Source organism: Phalacrocorax aristotelis, unplaced genomic scaffold (genome assembly GCF_949628215.1).
Source record: "Phalacrocorax aristotelis unplaced genomic scaffold, bGulAri2.1 scaffold_36, whole genome shotgun sequence".
Lineage (NCBI taxonomy): Eukaryota > Metazoa > Chordata > Aves > Suliformes > Phalacrocoracidae > Phalacrocorax > Phalacrocorax aristotelis.
This window is the reverse complement of record NW_027441354.1, coordinates 575,891-600,736: the sequence shown is the minus strand read 5'-3', so window position 1 is coordinate 600,736 and position 24,846 is coordinate 575,891. Positions and strand designations below refer to the sequence as shown.

Here is a 24,846-nt window from a genome sequence, read left to right as displayed (position 1 = left end):
ACCCAGGAGCCTTGCCCTGTGACGGCCCTTACATGTCAGCAGAGTTGTTCCAGCTCTCACCCTGTCCCTACCCAGCTGAGGACGTCTGTGTCCGTGGGAGACACCCAGACACTCCCCCTGCAGCGTGGCAGCCCCCTGCCCCGTCAGTGAAAACTGCGGCAATATCGGCTAAGTTTAAAAGCGTCGGCAGGAGGTGCAGAATACGTAAATAAAGCGGCGGTTGGCTGCCGGGTATGGGTGCGATATAAATACCTTTTGTTTACAGGCCTTCGTGCCTATTCAGCGTTGAACGGCACCGCAGCCCACCCACCCCGGGGCTCACGGGGCTCGGAGAAGGGTCTCTCCAAGGGCACAACCTAAGGCAGCGCAGGAAGCCCAGCTGCCACGCTCCCAGTCGCTACGGGACGCTTGCTTACAGCTACACCGACGAGGGTACGGATGAGGCTGGAACTAGCAGAAATGCTGACTCTTCTGGCCTTTTATTTGTGGAAGGTACAGCGCGCGAGCCTCGGCGGCTCACAGGAGAAGCGCGCAGTGCTGCCTAACTCTCATTCTCAGCTCACGTACTACTGCCAAAGCTCCTGCCCTGTGCTGTGCCAGATGCCGGCTGGCGTGAGCACCTGGGCTCCTGAGGGACCCCCTTGTCCTGAGAGCCAGAGGTACTCACTTCCCTTTGCATGAGGCCTGTAGGAGATATACCCTGCAATTTAAAAAATCCGTATCAAATGTGGCAGACTCAAAAGAGGGCATTTTTAAAAAGGCAGGTTTGTTTTCTTTGTTAACTTTACGATCTACAGCCTAGCAAAGAGCTCCCTTTCAGTGTCAGTCGCTTGGCTTTCTCCCCTACTGACGAGGTCCCAGCCTCCCGGTGAGATCTCGCTGGAGATATTCTGAGTTTCCCTCGAGTACGTGGCTGCCCTGGCCCGAGGCCAGCGAAGAAGCTGACTTTGCCCGTGCCTGAATCAGCAACACGTCCAGCAGGCGACTTGCAGAGCCCAGGGAACCCTCGTAAAGAGGTTTGGGGGTGGGGCGCGCCACATCTGCGGCATCGGCCGTGGGAAAGGACCGGCGCAGTAAAACAGGTGGGTGAAACCGCGGTCCGCGCCAATACGTGCTGCTGCCTGGGGCATCGCTTTGCTGCGGGTCAAGTCAGATGCTCTCTGTAAGAGTCAGTCAGGGTAAAGGCAGCAGCAGATTTCTTTTCTGCTCATTTTAACAAAGGCTGGACGGAGCCCATAGAGGAAGGCACTACGCGTCTTGCTGGGTTGGTTTCCCTGCCTTCTCGTAAGCTGTCGCGGAAACTTGCACGAGCAAAGCCTGTGCAAGCTGATGACAGCCACACACGGTTGAAGAGGGAGCAGACGGTGAGAGCAGAGGTGTGCGCTCAGGCTGTGCGCTGGAAGCTAATGCTAATGCTGCAAAATAAAGAGTGGATTTTCTTTTTTGGGTTTAGGTGAGCGCTAAACATGACATGTGCGTATGTGCGTGTGTCTCTCGCAGGTTTTTGTCATACACCCCACCCTCCCACCCCAAAAAAACAACCCACACATGCCACGCGTTAAACAGTGGTTTTCCGTTGTACTTAGAAGTGCTTACATAGGTGTGTTGGTTTTTTTCTTTTTTATTTTTTAATGCAGAAACAGCAATACGATAGATTTAATACAGCTAGCAGTTAGACGGGTGTAGCTTTAGAGCGTCGGCTGTTTACAAAGCAACCGCACACCTTCTTTAACTCACAGTTTAAACAAGTAAACTTGCAGTGCATCACACGTGCTTTGTACAGTCACGTTCCACACGGCAGGCCAGATGCTTCACCCTGCCTTGTCCTTGTTGCCCCGACTCCAACGGGACCGCCGAGGCCATCCTGGGGACAGCGCCGCTTTCTAGCAGCTGGGTTGCTTGCCTGGACGCCCCACAGACAAAGAGTCATTTCCCCACTGAACCTCTTCTCAAATAATTTCCTAGCCCTGCAGGCCCCACGTCCTTTGGTTCATATTTCCTTTTTTCCGGGCTTGATGCACAGGACCGACGATTTCCAGAAATAGAAACAGAGGCTGATTCAGTCCAGGCTCAACATTCTCTGACCTAAACCAAACTGTCTTCGAAGAGATAGCTGTACCGTAGGCACCACCTCGGGAACAGAAGTTGCCCTGTCATAAAAAAAAAAAAAAAAAAAAGAAGGAAAACAAGGCATTTCAGGCTGAGGAGGCTGAGCGGTGTGCTGGGGGCGGTGGGGGTTGGAAAGAAACAGTTCAGACGATTAGAGCGAGCTTAGCGTTGCAAAGCGTGCCATTATTTTTAATTTGGCAGTCAGAAGACAATAGATTCTGACACTGATTTCCTGTGTGCTGCGGGAGTTCTCTCCTCAGCATTCCTGTGCACCATTTTACTTTTGTGTCCCGTCCGCTTCGCTTTTGCGCTGTAGCTCTCCGGTTCTAGCTACGCTTCCCACCACCCCCATTACTCTTTGACAAGCCCAGCTCTCACTGTGCTTCCCTTCCCTTCCCTTCCCTTCCCGTATGCGCGTGCAGGGAAAAGCCCGCGCGTCTGCCACTACAGGACACGCTCTGGGAGGCAGGAGAGATGACGACGCTCCCTGACAGAGGACACAGCTGAGGGGCGGTCCGCCGGGGCTGGGGAGATGGCAGCACCTTCCCTCAGCTGCCCCATCCGAGCACAGGTGCAGGTGAGCACTGAGGAGAGACAAGCAGGCAGGAGCCGCAGAGCGAGAGAGAAAATAAAATTCACGGGTGGGTGCTACTTGCGTCTCATTTTTAGCGCAAGGGATGAATTCTCAGCACATTCTTGGAGCTGCCCCTTTGGGACTCACGGAGAAGAGGGAGGTTGGCCACGCGGTGCAGCCCAGCTCTGCTTCCCCTAAATGGTTTTACTGTTCAGGTGTTGCCCTAATCTGGCCGGTACCCCTGCAAAGAGTTTGGGATTTCTGCTGCCTCTCCGGGCCAGCCGCAGACCCTGACTTCATCGCAGCGAATGACCCTGCGCTCGTCAGAGCGGTTGCCGAGTCACATCCCGCTGCCTTCCCTGCAGAACCGGTGACCCTTTTTCAGCCCTTGCCCCCTCTTCTCTCCGCTCGTTGCCCATCCCTTTATCAGTGCCGGCACCGATCCTGCCTCCAGCTCGCCCTGTCTCCACCTGCGAGCACCCAACAGGAGCTAAATGTCTCCTCAAGGACGCACGGAAGAGACGCGCAGGTAACCCAGCACAGACCCCCTGCAAACATCTTCTTTCCATTTTCTTTCCTCTCCTGACACGAAGAGATGACTTAGGAAAAAGCGTACTGCTCACACTTCACCTGCACTGCTTCTACTTTCACTTTCGCTCTCCTTGGCAGTAATTAATAGCGGTGGCTGGGGGGGCTGGGGCATTCCCCCAAAGCGGCTGCAGTTACATCCGGGCGGTTGTGGCACTCCATTAGCTCTGTAGTTTTTAAATCTAAATCTTCTGGAATTGTTAGTTCTGCTCAGGAATCACCCGTACCTGCAAATTTTCTTAATAGCTACGCTTGACCCCAGCCACTGTTTAACAGCTCACCTTTATTTCTCTTCATTTAAGAACCTAAAGCTTCGTTTACTGCTTGGGTTGGAAGCAGGAGCTGTCGCTGCCTCTGAACTTTCTAACAGCCCTGTTACAATTTCAGTACTACCCGCTCCCAATTTAGCTTTCCGGGTCGATTTTCATTCTAGATTCGAAAATTTCCTTATTTTGTTTCTGATCAGGAGTCATTAATGCCTGCAGTTGATTTAGTAACGGCTGTATTTAGATTGAGCTATTAATGACTCGCAACTCTATTTATGGCATAAAAAAGGACTGCCTTTATTTTTTTTAACTACAGATTAGGAATAATGACTGCCTGGTTTGTTCAGTAATAGGTGTGATTAAATTTAGTCACGACTCCTCCCTAAATAATATGTATTTATTTGCACTCTAACAATTTAACCTTCCCTTTACCGGCCAGGGGCACCGACAAGTGCCCGTGCGTACCTCCGCTCCCCCTGCGCCGGCTCCCCAGGGAACAGCCTCTTACCCTGACCAGAGTCTGCAGCGGCCCGTTGTCATCCCAGCTCCTCGCCCTCGAGAAAGCGGCCGCCTGAAGCGGCGGCAGCTCCGCTGCTGCCCAGAGGGGACGGAAATGGCGCGGGGTAAAGCTCTCCGGGCCGCCTGCGTCCCGCACGGAGGCGGTGACCTCAGCAGCCTGTACGCTGTTGGGGCCGAGCCAACAACCTGAGGAGGAGTCGCAGGGCGTAGCTGTTTCTGCAACAACCACGCTTTCCCGCCTGGCTGGACAAGAAAGCGGGGCCTGCGGGGGCCTGGAGAGGCAGCATCGCTGCAGGTTGTGCCACGGCTGTTGAGAGGCCAAGGCAACACCTGAAACAGTGAACGGCACAACTAGTGAAAACCCCCAAGGTTCCGGGTTCAGTAAAGACAGGAATTGCAGCAGCACAATAAAATGATCTCACGAGGGGAAAAAAAACAGCAAAGCAAAAACCAAACCCCAAACAGAACACCATACCACTAACCCGTCTCACCGCCCCCTCAGCGCCCAAAACAGCATCCTGGGAGAAAAAAAGCAAAGCAGGCCACAAGGGACCTTTCTAGTACAGATGCCGCCAAAGAGTGCCAAGCTCTGGAATCCTTACCTCAGGCAACGCCTCCGCTTCTCTAAACGCCAGAGCACGCCTGCCCGGGGGGCTGAGACAGCCCCAAAGCTGCGACCGCCCGAGGGAACACGGGAGCACCGACGCCAGAGAAGCCCAGGGCCAGAGCCGGGGCTCTTCCACCCCCGGGCCCCGCCCCCGCCCTTCCCACAGCGCCCCGCGAAAGGGGCGGGCCGAGCCCCCCGGGGGGTGAAGGCCCCGGGAGCCGTACGAGAGCCGCCTGGAGTTCCCGGCACGGGAGGGAGGGGGGAGAGAAAACACCCAAACCGAGCCCCCCGAGCGGAGCAAACACAGGCTCGGGCTGTTGCCGGGGGGCGGGGCCTGTCGCTAAGGGGAGAGAGCCGGCACCGCCCCCCGGGCCGTTGCCGCGGGGTGGGGCCTGTCGCTAAGGGGAGAGAGCCGGCACCGCCCCCCGGGCCGTTGCCGGGGGGTGGGGCCTGTCACTAAGGGGGTGTGTCCAAAGGGACGCTGGCAATGCCCCTGGAGCCATCACCAAGGGCAGGGCCTGTTGCTATGGAGGGTGGGGCCAGGCAGCACCAGCAACACCCCCAGGCTGTCACCAGGGGGTGGGACCTCTTGCTAACTGGGGATGCTGGGGAGCACACGAGCACGGCCCCACCCCACCAGGCCCTCGCCAGGGGGCGGGGCCTGTCGCAAAGGTGGGTGGGGCCAGAGGGGTCAGACATCAGCCCGCGCGTATAGACCAGTGCGTCCCAGTAATGACCAACATGCCACACAGTATGGATCCCAGTACATCCCAGCTCCCTCCCAGCGACGCCCAGTACATCCCAGTTCCCTCCCAGTACATCCCAGTTCCCTACCAGTGCAGCCCAGTACATCCCAGATCCCTCCCAGTCCGTCCCAGTTCCTTCCCAGTCCGTCCCAGTACATCCCAGTTCCCTCACAGTACATCCCAGTTCCCTCCCAGTTCACACACAGTTCACTCCCAGTTCCATTCCAGTACATCCCAGTACATGCCAGTTGCCTCCCAGTTTCCTCTAAGTACATCCCAGTACTTCAAAGTTCCCTCCCAGTACATCCCAGTTCCCTCACAGTACATCCCAGTACTTCACAGTTCACTCCCACTACATCCCAGTACGTCCCAGTTCCCCCTTGGTACATAACACTTCCCTCCCAATACATCCCAGTTCCCTCCCATTACATCCCGATTCCCTCCCAGTACATCCCAGTTCCCTCCCAGTATGTCCCAGTACATCCCAGTTCCCTCACAGTACATCCCAGTTCCCTCCCAGTACATCCCACTACATCCCAGTTCCCTCCCAGTACATACCAGTTCCCTCCCAGTACATCCCAGTACATCCTGGTACATCCCAGTTCCCACCCAGTACATCCTACTACATACCAGTTCCCTCCCAGTTCCATCCCAGTTCCATCCCAGTTCCCTCTAAGTACATCCCAGTACTTCACGTTCCCTCCCAGCACATCCCACTACGTCCCAGTTCCCCTCAGTACATAACACTTCCCTCCCAGTACATAACAGTACATCCCAGTGTCCTCACAGTACGTCCCAGTTCCCTCCCAGTACATACCAGTTCCCTCCCAGTACATCCCAGTACATCCTGGTACATCCCAGTTCCCACCCAGTACATCCTACTACATACCAGTTCACTCCCAGTACATCCCAGTTCCATCCCAGTACATCCCAGTTCCCTCCCAGTTCCTTCCCAGTACATAACAGTTACCTCCCAGTACATCCCAGTACATCCCAGTACATCCTGGTACATCCCAAATCCCTGCCAGTTCCACCCGGTACAACCCAGTACAAGCCTGTACATCCTAGTTCCTCCACGGTACATCCCAGGGCATCCCCGCACATTGTAGTGCCTCCCAGTACATCCCAGATCCCTCCCAGTACATCCCAGATCCCTCCCAGTCTGTCCCAGTACGTCCCAGTACATCCCAGTTCCCTCACAGAACATCCCAGTTCCCTCACAGTTCACACACAGTTCACTCCCAGTTCCATTCCAGTACATCCCAGTACATGCCACTTTCCTCCAAGTAAATCCCAGTACCCTCCCACTACATTCAAGTTCCCTCCCACTTCCCTCTAAGTACATCCCAGTACTTCACAGTTCACTCCCAGTACATCCCAGTTCCCCCTCGGTACATAACAATTCCCTCCCAGTACACCCCAGTACATCCCAGTTCCCTCCCAGTATGTCCCACTACATCCCAGTTCCCTCCCAGTCCATCCCAGTTCCCTCCCACTACATCCCAGTTCCCACCCAGTACATCCTACTACATACCAGTTCCCTCCCAGTTCACTCCCAGTACACAACAGCTCCCTCCCAGTACGTCCCAGTACATCCCAGTACGTCCCAGTACATCCCAGTTCCGTCCCTGTTTCCGACCAGTGCGTCCTAGTTCCCTCCCAGTACGTCCCAGTTCCCTCTTATTCCATTCCAGTTCCCTCCAGGATATCCCAGTACATCCCAGTTCCCTCCAGTACATCTCAGTTCTCTCCCATTTCCCTCCAAGTACATCCCAGTTCCCTCCCAATTCAGTCCCAGTACACAACAGTTACCTCCCAGTACATCTCAGTACATCCTAGTAGATCCTAGGACATTTCAAATCCCTGCCAGTTCCACCCGGTACAACCCAGTAGAAGCCTGTACATCCTAGTTCCTCCACAGTACATCCCAGGGCATCCCCGCACATTGTAGTGCCTCCCAGTACATCCCAGGTCCCTCCCAGTACTGGGAGGGAACTGGGACGTACTGGGAGGGAACTGGGATGTACTGGGATGTAATGGGACGGAACTGGGATGTATTGGGAGGCACTGGGAAAGAAGTGGTAGTGAACCGGGAAGGAATTGGGATGTACGGGGACGAACCGGTAGGAAACTGGGAGGTACTGGAATGGAACGGGGATGTATTGGGATGTACAGGAACGGAACTGGAATGTACGGCGATGTATTGGCATGTACTGGGAGCGAACTGGGATTTACTGGGATGTACTGGGAGGAAACTGGGATATACTGGGAGGAAACTGGGAGGGAAGTCGGTGTCAACTGGGACATTCCAGTTTCCTCCCAGTACATCCCAGTTCCCTACCAGTGCAGCCCAGTACATCCCAGATCCCTCCCAGTCCCTCCCAGTACATCCCAGTACATCCCAGTTCCCTCACAGTACATCCCAGTTCCCTCCCACTTCACACACAGTTCACTCCCAGTTCCATTCCAGTACATCCCAGTACATGCCTGTTGCCTCCCAGTTTCCTCTAAGTACATCCCAGTACTTCAAAGTTCCCTGCCAGTTCACTCCCAGTTCCCTCACAGTACATCCCAGTACTTCACAGTTCACTCCCACTACATCACAGTACGTCCCAGTTCCCCCTTGGTACATAACACTTCCCTCCCAATACATCCAAGTTCCCTCCCAGTCCGTCCCAATCCCCTCCCAGTACATCCCAGTTCCCTGCCAGTATGTCCCAGTACATCCCAGTTCCCTCCCAGTACATACCGGTTCCCTCCCAGTACATACCAGTTCCCTCCCAGTTCCCTCCCAGTACATACCAGTTCCCTCCCAGTACATACCAGTTCCCTCCCAGTACATCCGGGTACAACCTGGTACATCCCAGTTCCCACCCAGTACATCCTACTACATACCAGTTCCCTCCCAGTTCACTCCCAGTACATCCCAGTACTTCACAGTTCCCTCCCAGTACATCCCAGTACGTCCCAGTTCCCCTCAGTACATAACACTTCCCTCCCAGTACATACCAGTACATCCCAGTGTCCTCACAGTACGTCCCAGTTCCCTCCCAGTACATCCCAGTTCCCTACCAGTACGTCCCAGTTCCCTCCCAGTTCCCTTCCAGTACACAACAGTTACCTCCCAGTACATCCCAGTACATCCCAGTAGATCCTGGAACATCCCAAATCCCTGCCAGTTCCACCCGGTACAACCCAGTACAAGCCTGTACATCCTAGTTCCTCCACGGTACATCCCAGGGCATCCCCGCACATTGTAGTGCCTCCCAGTACATCCCAGCTCCCTCCCAGTACTGGGAGGGAACTGGGACGTACTGGGAGGGAACTGGGATGTACTGGGATGTAATGGGACGGAACTGGGATGTATTGGGAGGCACTGGGAAAGAAGTGGTAGTGAACCGGGAGGGAATTGGGATGTACTAGGATGAACTGGTAGGAAACTGGGATGTACTGGCATGGAACGGGGATGTATTGGGATGTACAGGAACGGAACTGGAATGTACTGCGATGTACTGGGAGCGAGCTGGGATTTACTGGGATGTACTGGGAGGAAACTGGGATATACTGGGAGGAAACTGGGATATACTGGGAGGCATTGGGAGGGAAGTGGGTGTCAACTGGGACATTCCAGTTTCCTCCCAGTACATCCCAGTTCCCTACCAGTGCAGCCCAGTACATCCCAGTTCCCTCCCAGTCCGTCCCAATCCCCTCCCAGTACATCCCAGTTCCCTGCCAGTATGTCCCAGTACATCCCAGTTCCCTCCCAGTACATACCAGTTCCCTCCCAGTACATCCCAGTTCCCTCCCAGTTCCCTCCCACTACATCCCAGTACATCCCAGTTCCCTCCCAGTACATACCAGTTCCCTCCCAGTACTTCCCAGTTCCCTCCCGGTACATCCCAGTTCCCACCCAGTACATCCTACTACATACCAGTTCCCTCCCAGTTCACTCCCAGTACATCCCAGTACTTCACAGTTCCCTCCCAGTACATCCCAGTACGTCCCAGTTCCCCTCAGTACATAACACTTCCCTCCCAGTACATACCAGTACATCCCAGTTCCCTCCCAGTACGTCCCAGTTCCCTACCAGTACATCCCAGTTCCCTCCCTGTTCCTTCCCAGTACATAACAGTTACCTCCCAGTACATCCCAGTAGATCCTGGTACATCCCAAATCCCTGCCAGTTCCACCCGGTACAACCCAGTACAAGCCTGTACATCCTAGTTCCTCCACGGTACATCCCAGGACATCCCCGCACATTGTAGTGCCTCCCAGTACATCCCAGCTCCCTCCCAGTACTGGGAGGGAACTGGGACGTACTGGGAGGGAACTGGGATGTACTGGGATGTAATGGGACGGAACTGGGATGTATTGGGAGGCACTGGGAAAGAAGTGGTAGTGAACCGGGAGGGAATTGGGATGTACGGGGATGAACTGGTAGGAAACTGGGATGTACTGGCATGGAACGGGGATGTATTGGGATGTACAGGAACGGAACTGGAATGTACTGCGATGTACTGGGATGTACTGGGAGCAAACTGGGATTTACTGGGATGTACTGGGAGGAAACTGGGATATACTGGGAGGAAACTGGGATATACTGGGAGGCATTGGGAGGGAAGTGGGTGTCAACTGGGACATTCCAGTTTCCTCCCAGTACATCCCAGTTCCCTACCAGTGCAGCCCAGTACATCCCAGTTCCCTCCCAGTCCGTCCCAATCCCCTCCCAGTACATCCCAGTTCCCTGCCAGTATGTCCCAGTACATCCCACTTCCCTCCCAGTACATACCAGTTCCCTCCCAGTACATCCCAGTTCCCTCCCAGTTCCCTCCCACTACATCCCAGTACATCCCAGTTCCCTCCCAGTACATACCAGTTCCCTCCCAGTACATCCCAGTACATCCTGGTACATCCCAGTTCCCACCCAGTACATCCTACTACATACCAGTTCCCTCCCAGTTCACTCCCAGTACATCCCAGTACTTCACAGTTCCCTCCCAGTACATCCCAGTACGTCCCAGTTCCCCTCAGTACATAACACTTCCCTCCCAGTACATACCAGTACATCCCAGTTCCCTCCCAGTACGTCCCAGTTCCCTACCAGTACATCCCAGTTACCTCCCTGTTCCTTCCCAGTACATAACAGTTACCTCCCAGTACATCCCAGTAGATCCTGGTACATCCCAAATCCCTGCCAGTTCCACCCGGTACAACCCAGTACAAGCCTGTACATCCTAGTTCCTCCACGGTACATCCCAGGGCATCCCCGCACATTGTAGTGCCTCCCAGTACATCCCAGGTCCCTCCCAGTACTGGGAGGGACCTGGGATGTACTGGGAGGGACCTGGGATGTACTGGGAGGGACCTGGGATGTACTGGGATGTAATGGGACGGAACTGGGATGTAATGGGACGGAACTGGGAAAGAAGTGGTAGTGAACCGGGAGGGAATTGGGATGTACGGGGATGAACTGGTAGGGAACTGGGATGTACTGGCATGGAACGGGGATGTATTGGGATGTACAGGAACAGAACTGGAATGTACAGCGATGTATTGGCATGTACTGGCAGCGAGCTGGGATTTACTGGGATGTACTGGGAGGAAACTGGGATATACTGGGAGGAAACTGGGATATACTGGGAGGCATTGGGAGGGAAGTGGGTGTCAACTGGGACATTCCAGTTTCCTCCCAGTACATCCCAGTTCCCTACCAGTGCAGCCCAGTACATCCCAGTTCCCTCCCAGTCCGTCCCAATCCCCTCCCAGTACATCCCAGTTCCCTGCCAGTATGTCCCAGTACATCCCAGTTCCCTCCCAGTACATACCAGTTCCCTCCCAGTACATCCCAGTACATCCTGGTACATCCCAGTTCCCACCCAGTACATCCTACTACATACCAGTTCCCTCCCAGTTCACTCCCAGTACATCCCAGTACTTCACAGTTCCCTCCCAGTACATCCCAGTACGTCCCAGTTCCCCTCAGTACATAACACTTCCCTCCCAGTACATACCAGTACATCCCAGTGTCCTCACAGTACGTCCCAGTTCCCTCCCAGTACATCCCAGTTCCCTACCAGTACATCCCAGTTACCTCCCTGTTCCTTCCCAGTACATAACAGTTACCTCCCAGTACATCCCAGTAGATCCTGGTACATCCCAAATCCCTGCCAGTTCCACCCGGTACAACCCAGTACAAGCCTGTACATCCTAGTTCCTCCACAGTACATCCCAGGGCATCCCCGCACATTGTAGTGCCTCCCAGTACATCCCAGTTCCCTCCCAGTACTGGGAGGGACCTGGGATGTACTGGGAGGGACCTGGGATGTACTGGGAGGGAACTGGGACGTACTGGGAGGGAACTGGGATGTACTGGGATGTAATGGGACGGAACTGGGATGTACTGGGATGTAATGGGAAAGAAGTGGTAGTGAACCGGGAGGGAATTGGGATGTACGGGGATGAACTGGTAGGGAACTGGGATGTACTGGCATGGAACGGGGATGTATTGGGATGTACAGGAACAGAACTGGAATGTACAGCGATGTATTGGCATGTACTGGGAGCGAGCTGGGATTTACTGGGATGTACTGGGAGGAAACTGGGATATACTGGGAGGAAACTGGGATATACTGGGAGGCATTGGGAGGGAAGTGGGTGTCAACTGGGACATTCCAGTTTCCTCCCAGTACATCCCAGTTCCCTACCAGTGCAGCCCAGTACATCCCAGTTCCCTCCCAGTCCGTCCCAATCCCCTCCCAGTACATCCCAGTTCCCTGCCAGTATGTCCCAGTACATCCCAGTTCCCTCCCAGTACATACCAGTTCCCTCCCAGTACATCCCAGTTCCCTCCCAGTTCCCTCCCACTACATCCCAGTACATCCCAGTTCCCTCCCAGTACATACCAGTTCCCTCCCAGTACATCCCAGTTCCCTCCCGGTACATCCCAGTTCCCACCCAGTACATCCTACTACATACCAGTTCCCTCCCAGTTCACTCCCAGTACATCCCAGTACTTCACAGTTCCCTCCCAGTACATCCCAGTACGTCCCAGTTCCCCTCAGTACATAACACTTCCCTCCCAGTACATACCAGTACATCCCAGTGTCCTCACAGTACGTCCCAGTTCCCTCCCAGTACATCCCAGTTCCCTCCCAGTACATCCCAGTTCCCTCCCTGTTCCTTCCCAGTACATAACAGTTACCTCCCAGTACATCCCAGTAGATCCTGGTACATCCCAAATCCCTGCCAGTTCCACCCGGTACAACCCAGTACAAGCCTGTACATCCTAGTTCCTCCACAGTACATCCCAGGGCATCCCCGCACATTGTAGTGCCTCCCAGTACATCCCAGTTCCCTCCCAGTACTGGGAGGGACCTGGGATTAACTGGGAGGGACCTGGGATGTACTGGGAGGGACCTGGGATGTACTGGGAGGGACCTGGGATGTACTGGGATGTAATGGGACGGAACTGGGATGTATTGGGAGGCACTGGGAAAGAAGTGGTAGCGAACCGGGAGGGAATTGGGATGTACGGGGATGAACTGGTAGGAAACTGGGATGTACTGGCATGGAACGGGGATGTATTGGGATGTACAGGAACGGAACTGGAATGTACTGCGATGTACTGGGAGCAAACTGGGATTTACTGGGATGTACTGGGAGGAAACTGGGATATACTGGGAGGCATTGGGAGGGAAGTGGGTGTCAACTGGGACATTCCAGTTTCCTCCCAGTACATCCCAGTTCCCTACCAGTGCATCCCAGTCCGTCCCAGTTCCCTCCCAGTCCGTCCCAGTACATCCCAGTTCCCTCCCAGTTCACTCCCACTACATAACAGATACCTCCCAGTACATCCCAGTACATCCCAAATCCCTGCCAGTTCCACCCGGTACAACCCAGTACAAGCCTGTACATCCTAGTCCCTCCACAGTACATCCCAGGCCATCCCCACACATTGTAGTGCCTCCCAGTACATCCCAGTTCCCTCCCAGTACTGGGAGGGACCTGGGATGTACTGGGAGGAAACTGGGACGTACTGGGAGGGAACTGGGATGTACTGGGAGGAAACTGGGATATACTGGGAGGCATTGGGAGGGAAGTGGGTGTCAACTGGGACATTCCAGTTTCCTCCCAGTACATCCCAGTTCCCTCCCAGTACATACCAGTTCCCTCCCAGTACATCCCAGTACATCCTGGTACATCCCAGTTCCCACCCAGTACATCCTACTACATACCAGTTCCCTCCCAGTTCACTCCCAGTACATCCCAGTACTTCACAGTTCCCTCCCAGTACATCCCAGTACGTCCCAGTTCCCCTCAGTACATAACACTTCCCTCCCAGTACATACCAGTACATCCCAGTGTCCTCACAGTACGTCCCAGTTCCCTCCCAGTACATCCCAGTTCCCTACCAGTACGTCCCAGTTCCCTCCCAGTTCCCTTCCAGTACACAACAGTTACCTCCCAGTACATCCCAGTACATCCCAGTAGATCCTGGTACATCCCAAATCCCTGCCAGTTCCACCCGGTACAACCCAGTACAAGCCTGTACATCCTAGTTCCTCCACGGTACATCCCAGGGCATCCCCGCACATTGTAGTGCCTCCCAGTACATCCCAGCTCCCTCCCAGTACTGGGAGGGAACTGGGACGTACTGGGAGGGAACTGGGATGTACTGGGATGTAATGGGACGGAACTGGGATGTATTGGGAGGCACTGGGAAAGAAGTGGTAGTGAACCGGGAGGGAATTGGGATGTACTAGGATGAACTGGTAGGAAACTGGGATGTACTGGCATGGAACGGGGATGTATTGGGATGTACAGGAACGGAACTGGAATGTACTGCGATGTACTGGGAGCGAGCTGGGATTTACTGGGATGTACTGGGAGGAAACTGGGATATACTGGGAGGAAACTGGGATATACTGGGAGGCATTGGGAGGGAAGTGGGTGTCAACTGGGACATTCCAGTTTCCTCCCAGTACATCCCAGTTCCCTACCAGTGCAGCCCAGTACATCCCAGTTCCCTCCCAGTCCGTCCCAATCCCCTCCCAGTACATCCCAGTTCCCTGCCAGTATGTCCCAGTACATCCCACTTCCCTCCCAGTACATACCAGTTCCCTCCCAGTACATCCCAGTTCCCTCCCAGTTCCCTCCCACTACATCCCAGTACATCCCAGTTCCCTCCCAGTACATACCAGTTCCCTCCCAGTACATCCCAGTACATCCTGGTACATCCCAGTTCCCACCCAGTACATCCTACTACATACCAGTTCCCTCCCAGTTCACTCCCAGTACATCCCAGTACTTCACAGTTCCCTCCCAGTACATCCCAGTACGTCCCAGTTCCCCTCAGTACATAACACTTCCCTCCCAGTACATACCAGTACATCCCAGTTCCCTCCCAGTACGTCCCAGTTCCCTACCAGTACATCCCAGTTACCTCCCTGTTCCTTCCCAGTACATAACAGTTACCTCCCAGTACATCCCAGTAGATCCTGGTACATCCCAAATCCCTGCCAGTTCCACCCGGTACAACCCAGTACAAGCCTGTACATCCTAGTTCCTCCACGGTACATCCCAGGGCATCCCCGCACATTGTAGTGCCTCCCAGTACATCCCAGCTCCCTCCCAGTACTGGGAGGGAACTGGGACGTACTGGGAGGGACCTGGGATGTACTGGGAGGGACCTGGGATGTACTGGGATGTAATGGGACGGAACTGGGATGTAATGGGACGGAACTGGGAAAGAAGTGGTAGTGAACCGGGAGGGAATTGGGATGTACGGGGATGAACTGGTAGGGAACTGGGATGTACTGGCATGGAACGGGGATGTATTGGGATGTACAGGAACAGAACTGGAATGTACAGCGATGTATTGGCATGTACTGGCAGCGAGCTGGGATTTACTGGGATGTACTGGGAGGAAACTGGGATATACTGGGAGGAAACTGGGATATACTGGGAGGCATTGGGAGGGAAGTGGGTGTCAACTGGGACATTCCAGTTTCCTCCCAGTACATCCCAGTTCCCTACCAGTGCAGCCCAGTACATCCCAGTTCCCTCCCAGTCCGTCCCAATCCCCTCCCAGTACATCCCAGTTCCCTGCCAGTATGTCCCAGTACATCCCAGTTCCCTCCCAGTACATACCAGTTCCCTCCCAGTACATCCCAGTTCCCTCCCAGTTCCCTCCCACTACATCCCAGTACATCCCAGTTCCCTCCCAGTACATACCAGTTCCCTCCCAGTACATCCCAGTTCCCTCCCGGTACATCCCAGTTCCCACCCAGTACATCCTACTACATACCAGTTCCCTCCCAGTTCACTCCCAGTACATCCCAGTACTTCACAGTTCCCTCCCAGTACATCCCAGTACGTCCCAGTTCCCCTCAGTACATAACACTTCCCTCCCAGTACATACCAGTACATCCCAGTGTCCTCACAGTACGTCCCAGTTCCCTCACAGTACATCCCAGTTCCCTACCAGTACATCCCAGTTACCTCCCTGTTCCTTCCCAGTACATAACAGTTACCTCCCAGTACATCCCAGTAGATCCTGGTACATCCCAAATCCCTGCCAGTTCCACCGGGTACAACCCAGTACAAGCCTGTACATCCTAGTTCCTCCACAGTACATCCCAGGGCATCCCCGCACATTGTAGTGCCTCCCAGTACATCCCAGTTCCCTCCCAGTACTGGGAGGGACCTGGGATTAACTGGGAGGGACCTGGGATGTACTGGGAGGGACCTGGGATGTACTGGGAGGGACCTGGGATGTACTGGGATGTAATGGGACGGAACTGGGATGTATTGGGAGGCACTGGGAAAGAAGTGGTAGCGAACCGGGAGGGAATTGGGATGTACGGGGATGAACTGGTAGGAAACTGGGATGTACTGGCATGGAACGGGGATGTATTGGGATGTACAGGAACGGAACTGGAATGTACTGCGATGTACTGGGAGCAAACTGGGATTTACTGGGATGTACTGGGAGGAAACTGGGATATACTGGGAGGAAACTGGGAGGAAAGTGGGTGTCAACTGGGACATTCCAGTTTCCCCCCAGTACATCCCAGTTCCCTACCAGTGCATCCCAGTCCGTCCCAGTTCCCTCCCAGTCCGTCCCAGTACATCCCAGTTCCCTCCCAGTTCACTCCCACTACATAACAGATACCTCCCAGTACATCCCAGTACATCCCAAATCCCTGCCAGTTCCACCCGGTACAACCCAGTACAAGCCTGTACATCCTAGTCCCTCCACAGTACATCCCAGGCCATCCCCGCACATTGTAGTGCCTCCCAGTACATCCCAGTTCCCTCCCAGTACTGGGAGGGACCTGGGATGTACTGGGAGGAAACTGGGACGTACTGGGAGGGAACTGGGATGTACTGGGAGGAAACTGGGATATACTGGGAGGCATTGGGAGGGAAGTGGGTGTCAACTGGGACATTCCAGTTTCCTCCCAGTACATCCCAGTTCCCTCCCAGTACTGGGAGGGAACTGGGATGTACTGGGAGGGAACTGGGACGTACTGGGAGGGAACTGGGATGTACTGGGATGTAATGGGACGGAACTGGGATGTATTGGGAGGCACTGGGAAAGAAGTGGTAGTGAACCGGGAGGGAACTGGGATGTACGGGGATGAACTGGTAGGAAACTGGGATGTACTGGCATGGAACGGGGATGTATTGGGATGTACAGGAACAGAACTGGAATGTACAGCGATGTATTGGCATGTACTGGGAGCGAGCTGGGATTTACTGGGATGTACTGGGAGGAAACTGGGATATACTGGGAGGAAACTGGGATATACTGGGAGGCATTGGGAGGGAAGTGGGTGTCAACTGGGACATTCCAGTTTCCTCCCAGTACATCCCAGTTCCCTACCAGTGCAGCCCAGTACATCCCAGTTCCCTCCCAGTCCGTCCCAATCCCCTCCCAGTACATCCCAGTTCCCTGCCAGTATGTCCCAGTACATGCCACTTCCCTCCCAGTACATACCAGTTCCCTCCCAGTACATCCCAGTTCCCTCCCAGTTCCCTCCCACTACATCCCAGTACATCCCAGTTCCCTCCCAGTACATACCAGTTCCCTCCCAGTACATCCCAGTACATCCCGGTACATCCCAGTTCCCACCCAGTACATCCTACTACATACCAGTTCCCTCCCAGTTCACTCCCAGTACATCCCAGTACTTCACAGTTCCCTCCCAGTACATCCCAGTACGTCCCAGTTCCCCTCAGTACATAACACTTCCCTCCCAGTACATAACAGTACATCCCAGTGTCCTCACAGTACGTCCCAGTTCCCTCACAGTACATCCCAGTTTCCTCCCAGTACATCCCAATTCCCTCCCTGTTCCTTCCCAGTACATAACAGTTACCTCCCAGTACATCCCATTACATCCCAGTAGATCCTGGTACATCCCAAATCCCTGCCAGTTCCACCCGGTACAACCCAGTACAAGCCTGTACATCCTAGTTCCTCCACAGTACATCCCAGGGCATCCCCGCACATTGTAGTGCCTCCCAGTACATCCCAGTTCCCTCCCAGTACTGGGAGGGACCTGGGATGTACTGGGAGGGACCTGGGATGTACTGGGAGGGAACTGGGACGTACTGGGAGGGAACTGGGATGTACTGGGATGTAATGGGACGGAACTGGGATGTATTGGGAGGCACTGGGAAAGAAGTGGTAGTGAACCGGGAGGGAACTGGGATGTACGGGGATGAACTGGTAGGAAACTGGGATGTACTGGCATGGAACGGGGATGTATTGGGATGTACAGGAACGGAACTGGAATGTACTGCGATGTACTGGGATGTACTGGGAGCGAACTGGGATTTACTGGGATGTACTGGGAGGAAACTGGGATATACTGGGAGGAAACTGGGATATACTGGGAGGCATTGGGAGGGAAGTGGGTGTCAACTGGGACATTCCAGTTTCCTCCCAGTACATCCCAGTTCCCTACCAGTGCAGCCCAGTACATCCCAGTTCCCTCCCAGTCCGTCCCAATCCCCTCCCAGTACATCCCAGTTCCCTGCCAGTATGTCCCAGTACATCCCAGTTCCCTCCCAGTACATACCAGTTCCCTCCCAGTACATCCCAGTTCCCTCCCAGTTCCCTCCCACTACATCCCAGTACATCCCAGTTCCCTCCCAGTACATACCAGTTCCCTCCCAGTACATCCCAGTACATCCTGGTACATCCCAGTTCCCACCCAGTACATCCTACTACATACCAGTTCCCTCCCAGTTCACTCCCAGTACATCCCAGTACTTCACAGTTCCCTCCCAGTACATCCCAGTACGTCCCAGTTCCCCTCAGTACATAACACTTCCCTCCCAGTACATACCAGTACATCCCAGTTCCCTCCCAGTACGTCCCAGTTCCCTCCCAGTACATCCCAGTTCCCTCCCTGTTCCTTCCCAGTACATAACAGTTACCTCCCAGTACATCCCAGTAGATCCTGGTACATCCCAAATCCCTGCCAGTTCCACCCGGTACAACCCAGTACAAGCCTGTACATCCTAGTTCCTCCACGGTACATCCCAGGGCATCCCCGCACATTGTAGTGCCTCCCAGTACATCCCAGGTCCCTCCCAGTACTGGGAGGGACCTGGGATGTACTGGGAGGGAACTGGGATGTACTGGGAGGGAATTGGGACGTACTGGGAGGGAACTGGGATGTACTGGGATGTAATGGGACGGAACTGGGAAAGAAGTGGTAGTGAACCGGGAGGGAATTGGGATGTACGGGGATGAACTGGTAGGGAACTAGGATGTACTGGCATGGAACGGGGATGTATTGGGATGTACAGGAACAGAACTGGAATGTACAGCGATGTATTGGCATGTACTGGCAGCGAGCTGGGATTTACTGGGATGTACTGGGAGGAAACTGGGATATACTGGGAGGAAACTGGGATATACTGGGAGGCATTGGGAGGGAAGTGGGTGTCAACTGGGACATTCCAGTTTCCTCCCAGTACATCCCAGTTCCCTACCAGTGCAGCCCAGTACATCCCAGTTCCCTCCCAGTCCGTCCCAATCCCCTCCCAGTACATCCCAGTTCCCTGCCAGTATGTCCCAGTACATACCAGTTCCCTCCCAGTACATACCAGTTCCCTCCCAGTTCCCTCCCACTACATCCCAGTACATCCCAGTTCCCTCCCAGTACATACCAGTTCCCTCCCAGTACATCCCAGTTCCCTCCCGGTACATCCCAGTTCCCACCCAGTACATCCTACTACATACCAGTTCCCTCCCAGTTCACTCCCAGTACATCCCAGTACTTCACAGTTCCCTCCCAGTACATCCCAGTACGTCCCAGTTCCCCTCAGTACATAACACTTCCCTCCCAGTACATAACAGTACATCGCAGTGTCCTCACAGTACGTCCCAGTTCCCTCACAGTACATCCCAGTTCCCTACCAGTACATCCCAGTTCCCTCCCTGTTCCTTCCCAGTACATAACAGTTACCTCCCAGTACATCCCAGTAGATCCTGGTACATCCCAAATCCCTGCCAGTTCCACCCGGTACAACCCAGTACAAGCCTGTACATCCTAGTTCCTCCACAGTACATCCCAGGGCATCCCCGCACATTGTAGTGCCTCCCAGTACATCCCAGTTCCCTCCCAGTACTGGGAGGGACCTGGGATGTACTGGGAGGGAACTGGGACGTACTGGGAGGGAACTGGGATGTACTGGGATGTAATGGGACGGAACTGGGATGTATTGGGAGGCACTGGGAAAGAAGTGGTAGTGAACCGGGAGGGAACTGGGATGTACGGGAATGAACTGGTAGGAAACTGGGATGTACTGGCATGGAACGGGGATGTATTGGGATGTACAGGAACAGAACTGGAATGTACAGCGATGTATTGGCATGTACTGGCAGCGAGCTGGGATTTACTGGGATGTACTGGGAGGAAACTGGGATATACTGGGAGGAAACTGGGATATACTGGGAGGCATTGGGAGGGAAGTGGGTGTCAACTGGGACATTCCAGTTTCCTCCCAGTACATCCCAGTTCCCTACCAGTGCAGCCCAGTACATCCCAGTTCCCTCCCAGTCCGTCCCAATCCCCTCCCAGTACATCCCAGTTCCCTGCCAGTATGTCCCAGTACATCCCAGTTCCCTCCCAGTACATACCAGTTCCCTCCCAGTACATACCAGTTCCCACCCAGTTCCCTCCGACTACATACCAGTACATCCCAGTTCCCTCCCAGTACATACCAGTTCCCTCCCAGTACATCCCAGTTCCCTCCCAGTACATCCTACTACATACCAGTTCCCTCCCAGTTCACTCCCAGTACATCCCAGTACTTCACAGTTCCCTCCCAGTACATCCCAGTACGTCCCAGTTCCCCTCAGTACATAACACTTCCCTCCCAGTACATACCAGTTCCCTCCCAGTTCACTCCCAGTACATAACAGTTACCTCCCAGTACATCCTAGTAGATCCTAGTACATTTCAAATCCCTGCCAGATCCACCCGGTACAACTCAGTACAAGCCTGTACATCCTAGTTCCTCCACAGTACATCCCAGGGCATCCCCGCACATTGTAGTGCCTCCCAGTACATCCCAGGTCCCTCCCAGTACTGGGAGGGACCTGGGATTAACTGGGAGGGACCTGGGATGTACTGGGAGGGACCTGGGATGTACTGGGAGGGACCTGGGATGTACTGGGATGTAATGGGACGGAACTGGGATGTATTGGGAGGCACTGGGAAAGAAGTGGTAGCGAACCGGGAGGGAATTGGGATGTACGGGGATGAACTGGTAGGAAACTGGGATGTACTGGCATGGAACGGGGATGTATTGGGATGTACAGGAACGGAACTGGAATGTACTGCGATGTACTGGGAGCAAACTGGGATTTACTGGGATGTACTGGGAGGAAACTGGGATATACTGGGAGGAAACTGGGAGGAAAGTGGGTGTCAACTGGGACATTCCAGTTTCCTCCCAGTACATCCCAGTTCCCTACCAGTGCATCCCAGTCCGTCCCAGTTCCCTCCCAGTCCGTCCCAGTACATCCCAGTTCCCTCCCAGTTCACTCCCAGTACATAACAGATACCTCCCAGTACATCCCAGTACATCCCAAATCCCTGCCAGTTCCACCCGGTACAACCCAGTACAAGCCTGTACATCCTTGTTCCTCCACAGTACATCCCAGGGCATCCCCGCACATTGTAGTGCCTCCCAGTACATCCCAGTTCCCTCCCAGTACTGGGAGGGACCTGGGATGTACTGGGAGGGAACTGGGACGTACTGGGAGGGAACTGGGATGTACTGGGATGTAATGGGACGGAACTGGGATGTATTGGGAGGCACTGGGAAAGAAGTGGTAGTGAACCGGGAGGGAACTGGGATGTACGGGGATGAACTGGTAGGAAACTGGGATGTACTGGCATGGAACGGGGATGTATTGGGATGTACAGGAACAGAACTGGAATGTACAGCGATGTATTGGCATGTACTGGCAGCGAGCTGGGATTTACTGGGATGTACTGGGAGGAAACTGGGATATACTGGGAGGAAACTGGGATATACTGGGAGGCATTGGGAGGGAAGTGGGTGTCAACTGGGACATTCCAGTTTCCTCCCAGTACATCCCAGTTCCCTACCAGTGCAGCCCAGTACATCCCAGTTCCCTCCCAGTCCGTCCCAATCCCCTCCCAGTACATCCCAGTTCCCTGCCAGTATGTCCCAGTACATCCCAGTTCCCTCCCAGTACATACCAGTTCCCTCCCAGTACATCCCAGTTCCCTCCCAGTTCCCTCCCACTACATCCCAGTACATCCCAGTTCCCTCCCAGTACATACCAGTTCCCTCCCAGTACATCCCAGTTCCCACCCAGTACATCCTACTACATACCAGTTCCCTCCCAGTTCACTCCCAGTACATCCCAGTACTTCACAGTTCCCTCCCAGTACATCCCAGTACGTCCCAGTTCCCCTCAGTACATAACACTTCCCTCCCAGTACATAACAGTACATCCCAGTGTCCTCACAGTACGTCCCAGTTCCCTCACAGTACATCCCAGTTTCCTCCCAGTACATCCCAGTTCCCTCCCTGTTCCTTCCCAGTACATAACAGTTACCTCCCAGTACATCCCAGTACATCCCAGTAGATCCTGGTACATCCCAAATCCCTGCCAGTTCCACCCGGTACAACCCAGTACAAGCCTGTACATCCTAGTTCCTCCACGGTACATCCCAGGACATCCCCGCACATTGTAGTGCCTCCCAGTACATCCCAGTTCCCTCCCAGTACATACCAGTTCCCTCCCAGTACATCCCAGTTCCCTCCCAGTACATCCCAGTTCCCACCCAGTACATCCTACTACATACCAGTTCCCTCCCAGTTCACTCCCAGTACATCCCAGTACTGGGAGGGAACTGGGATGTACTGGGAGGGAACTGGGATGTACTGGGATGTAATGGGACGGAACTGGGATGTATTGGGAGGCACTGGGAAAGAAGTGGTAGTGAACCGGGAGGGAATTGGGATGTATGGGGATGAACTGGTAGGAAACTGGGATGTACTGGCATGGAACGGGAATGTATTGGGATGGACAGGAACGGAACTGGAATGTACGGCGATGTATTGGGATGTACTGGGAGCGAACTGGGATTTACTGGGATGTACTGGGAGGAAACTGGGATATACTGGGAGGAAACTGGGATATACTGGGAGGAACCTGGGAGGGAAGTGGGTGTCAACTGGGACATCCCAGTTTCCTCCCAGTACATCCCAGTTCCCTACCAGTGCAGCCCAGTACATCCCAGATCCCTCCCAGTCCCTCCCAGTACATCCCAGTACATCCCAGTTCCCTCACAGTACATCCCAGTTCCCTCCCAGTTCACACACAGTTCACTCCCAGTTCCATTCCAGTACATCCCAGTACATGCCAGTTGCCTCCCAGTTTCCTCTAAGTACATCCCAGTACTTTAAAGTTCCCTCCCAGTACATCCCAGTTCCCTCACAGTACATCCCAGTACTTCACAGTTCACTCCCACTACATCCCAGTACGTCCCAGTTCCCCCTTGGTACATAACACTTCCCTCCCAATACATCCAAGTTCCCTCCCAGTACATCCCAATCCCCTCCCAGTACATCCCAGTTCCCTGCCAGTATGTCCCAGTACATCCCAGTTCCCTCCCAGTACATCCCAGTTCCCTCCCAGTTCCCTCCCACTACATCCCAGTTCCCTCCCAGTACATACCAGTTCCCTCCCAGTACATCCCAGTACGTCCTGGTACACCCCAGTTCCCACCCAGTACATCCTACTACATACCAGTTCCCTCCCAGTTCACTCCCAGTACATCCCAGTACTTCACAGTTCCATCCCAGTACATCCCAGTACGCACCAGTTCCCCTCAGTACATAACACTTCCCTCCCAGTACATAATAGTACATCCCAGTGTCCTCACAGTACGTCCCAGTTCCCTCACAGTACATCCCAGTTTCCTCCCAGTACGTCCCAGTTCCCTCCCAGTTCACTCCCAGTACATAACAGTTACCTCCCAGTACATCCCAGTACATCCCAGTAGATCCTGGTACATCCCAAATCCCTGCCAGTTCCACCCGGTACAACCCAGTACAAGCCTGTACATCCTAGTTCCTCCACAGTACATCCCAGGGCATCCCCGCACATTGTAGTGCCTCCCAGTACATCCCAGTTCCCTCCCAGTACTGGGAGGGACCTGGGATGTACTGGGAGGGACCTGGGATGTACTGGGAGGGAACTGGGACGTACTGGGAGGGAACTGGGATGTACTGGGATGTAATGGGACGGAACTGGGATGTAATGGGACGGAACTGGGAAAGAAGTGGTAGTGAACCGGGAGGGAATTGGGATGTACGGGGATGAACTGGTAGGGAACTGGGATGTACTGGCATGGAACGGGGATGTATTGGGATGTACAGGAACAGAACTGGAATGTACAGCGATGTATTGGCATGTACTGGCAGCGAGCTGGGATTTACTGGGATGTACTGGGAGGAAACTGGGATATACTGGGAGGAAACTGGGATATACTGGGAGGCATTGGGAGGGAAGTGGGTGTCAACTGGGACATTCCAGTTTCCTCCCAGTACATCCCAGTTCCCTACCAGTGCAGCCCAGTACATCCCAGTTCCCTCCCAGTCCGTCCCAATCCCCTCCCAGTACATCCCAGTTCCCTGCCAGTATGTCCCAGTACATCCCAGTTCCCTCCCAGTACATACCAGTTCCCTCCCAGTACATCCCAGTTCCCTCCCAGTTCCCTCCCACTACATCCCAGTACATCCCAGTTCCCTCCCAGTACATCCCAGTTCCCTCCCAGTACATCCCAGTACATCCTGGTACATCCCAGTTCCCACCCAGTACATCCTACTACATACCAGTTCCCTCCCAGTTCACTCCCAGTACATCCCAGT

The 24,846-nt window shown here is 54.4% G+C and overlaps 1 long non-coding RNA gene across 2 annotated transcripts; it reads right to left on the bottom strand.

Annotated features, from left to right (window-relative positions):
- Positions 1-1,583: 1,583 nt before the first annotated feature.
- On the bottom strand, positions 1,584-4,772 carry LOC142051395 (uncharacterized). Of its 2 annotated transcripts, none has more exons than XR_012658457.1 (3): positions 4,659-4,772; positions 4,003-4,386; positions 1,584-2,150 (listed from the first exon to the last, which is right to left on the bottom strand). It is a non-coding gene; the product is annotated as an uncharacterized LOC142051395 (long non-coding RNA). The 2 variants fall into 2 exon arrangements; XR_012658456.1 differs by having other exon boundaries at positions 1,586-2,150; positions 4,046-4,386.
- Positions 4,773-24,846: the final 20,074 nt, after the last annotated feature.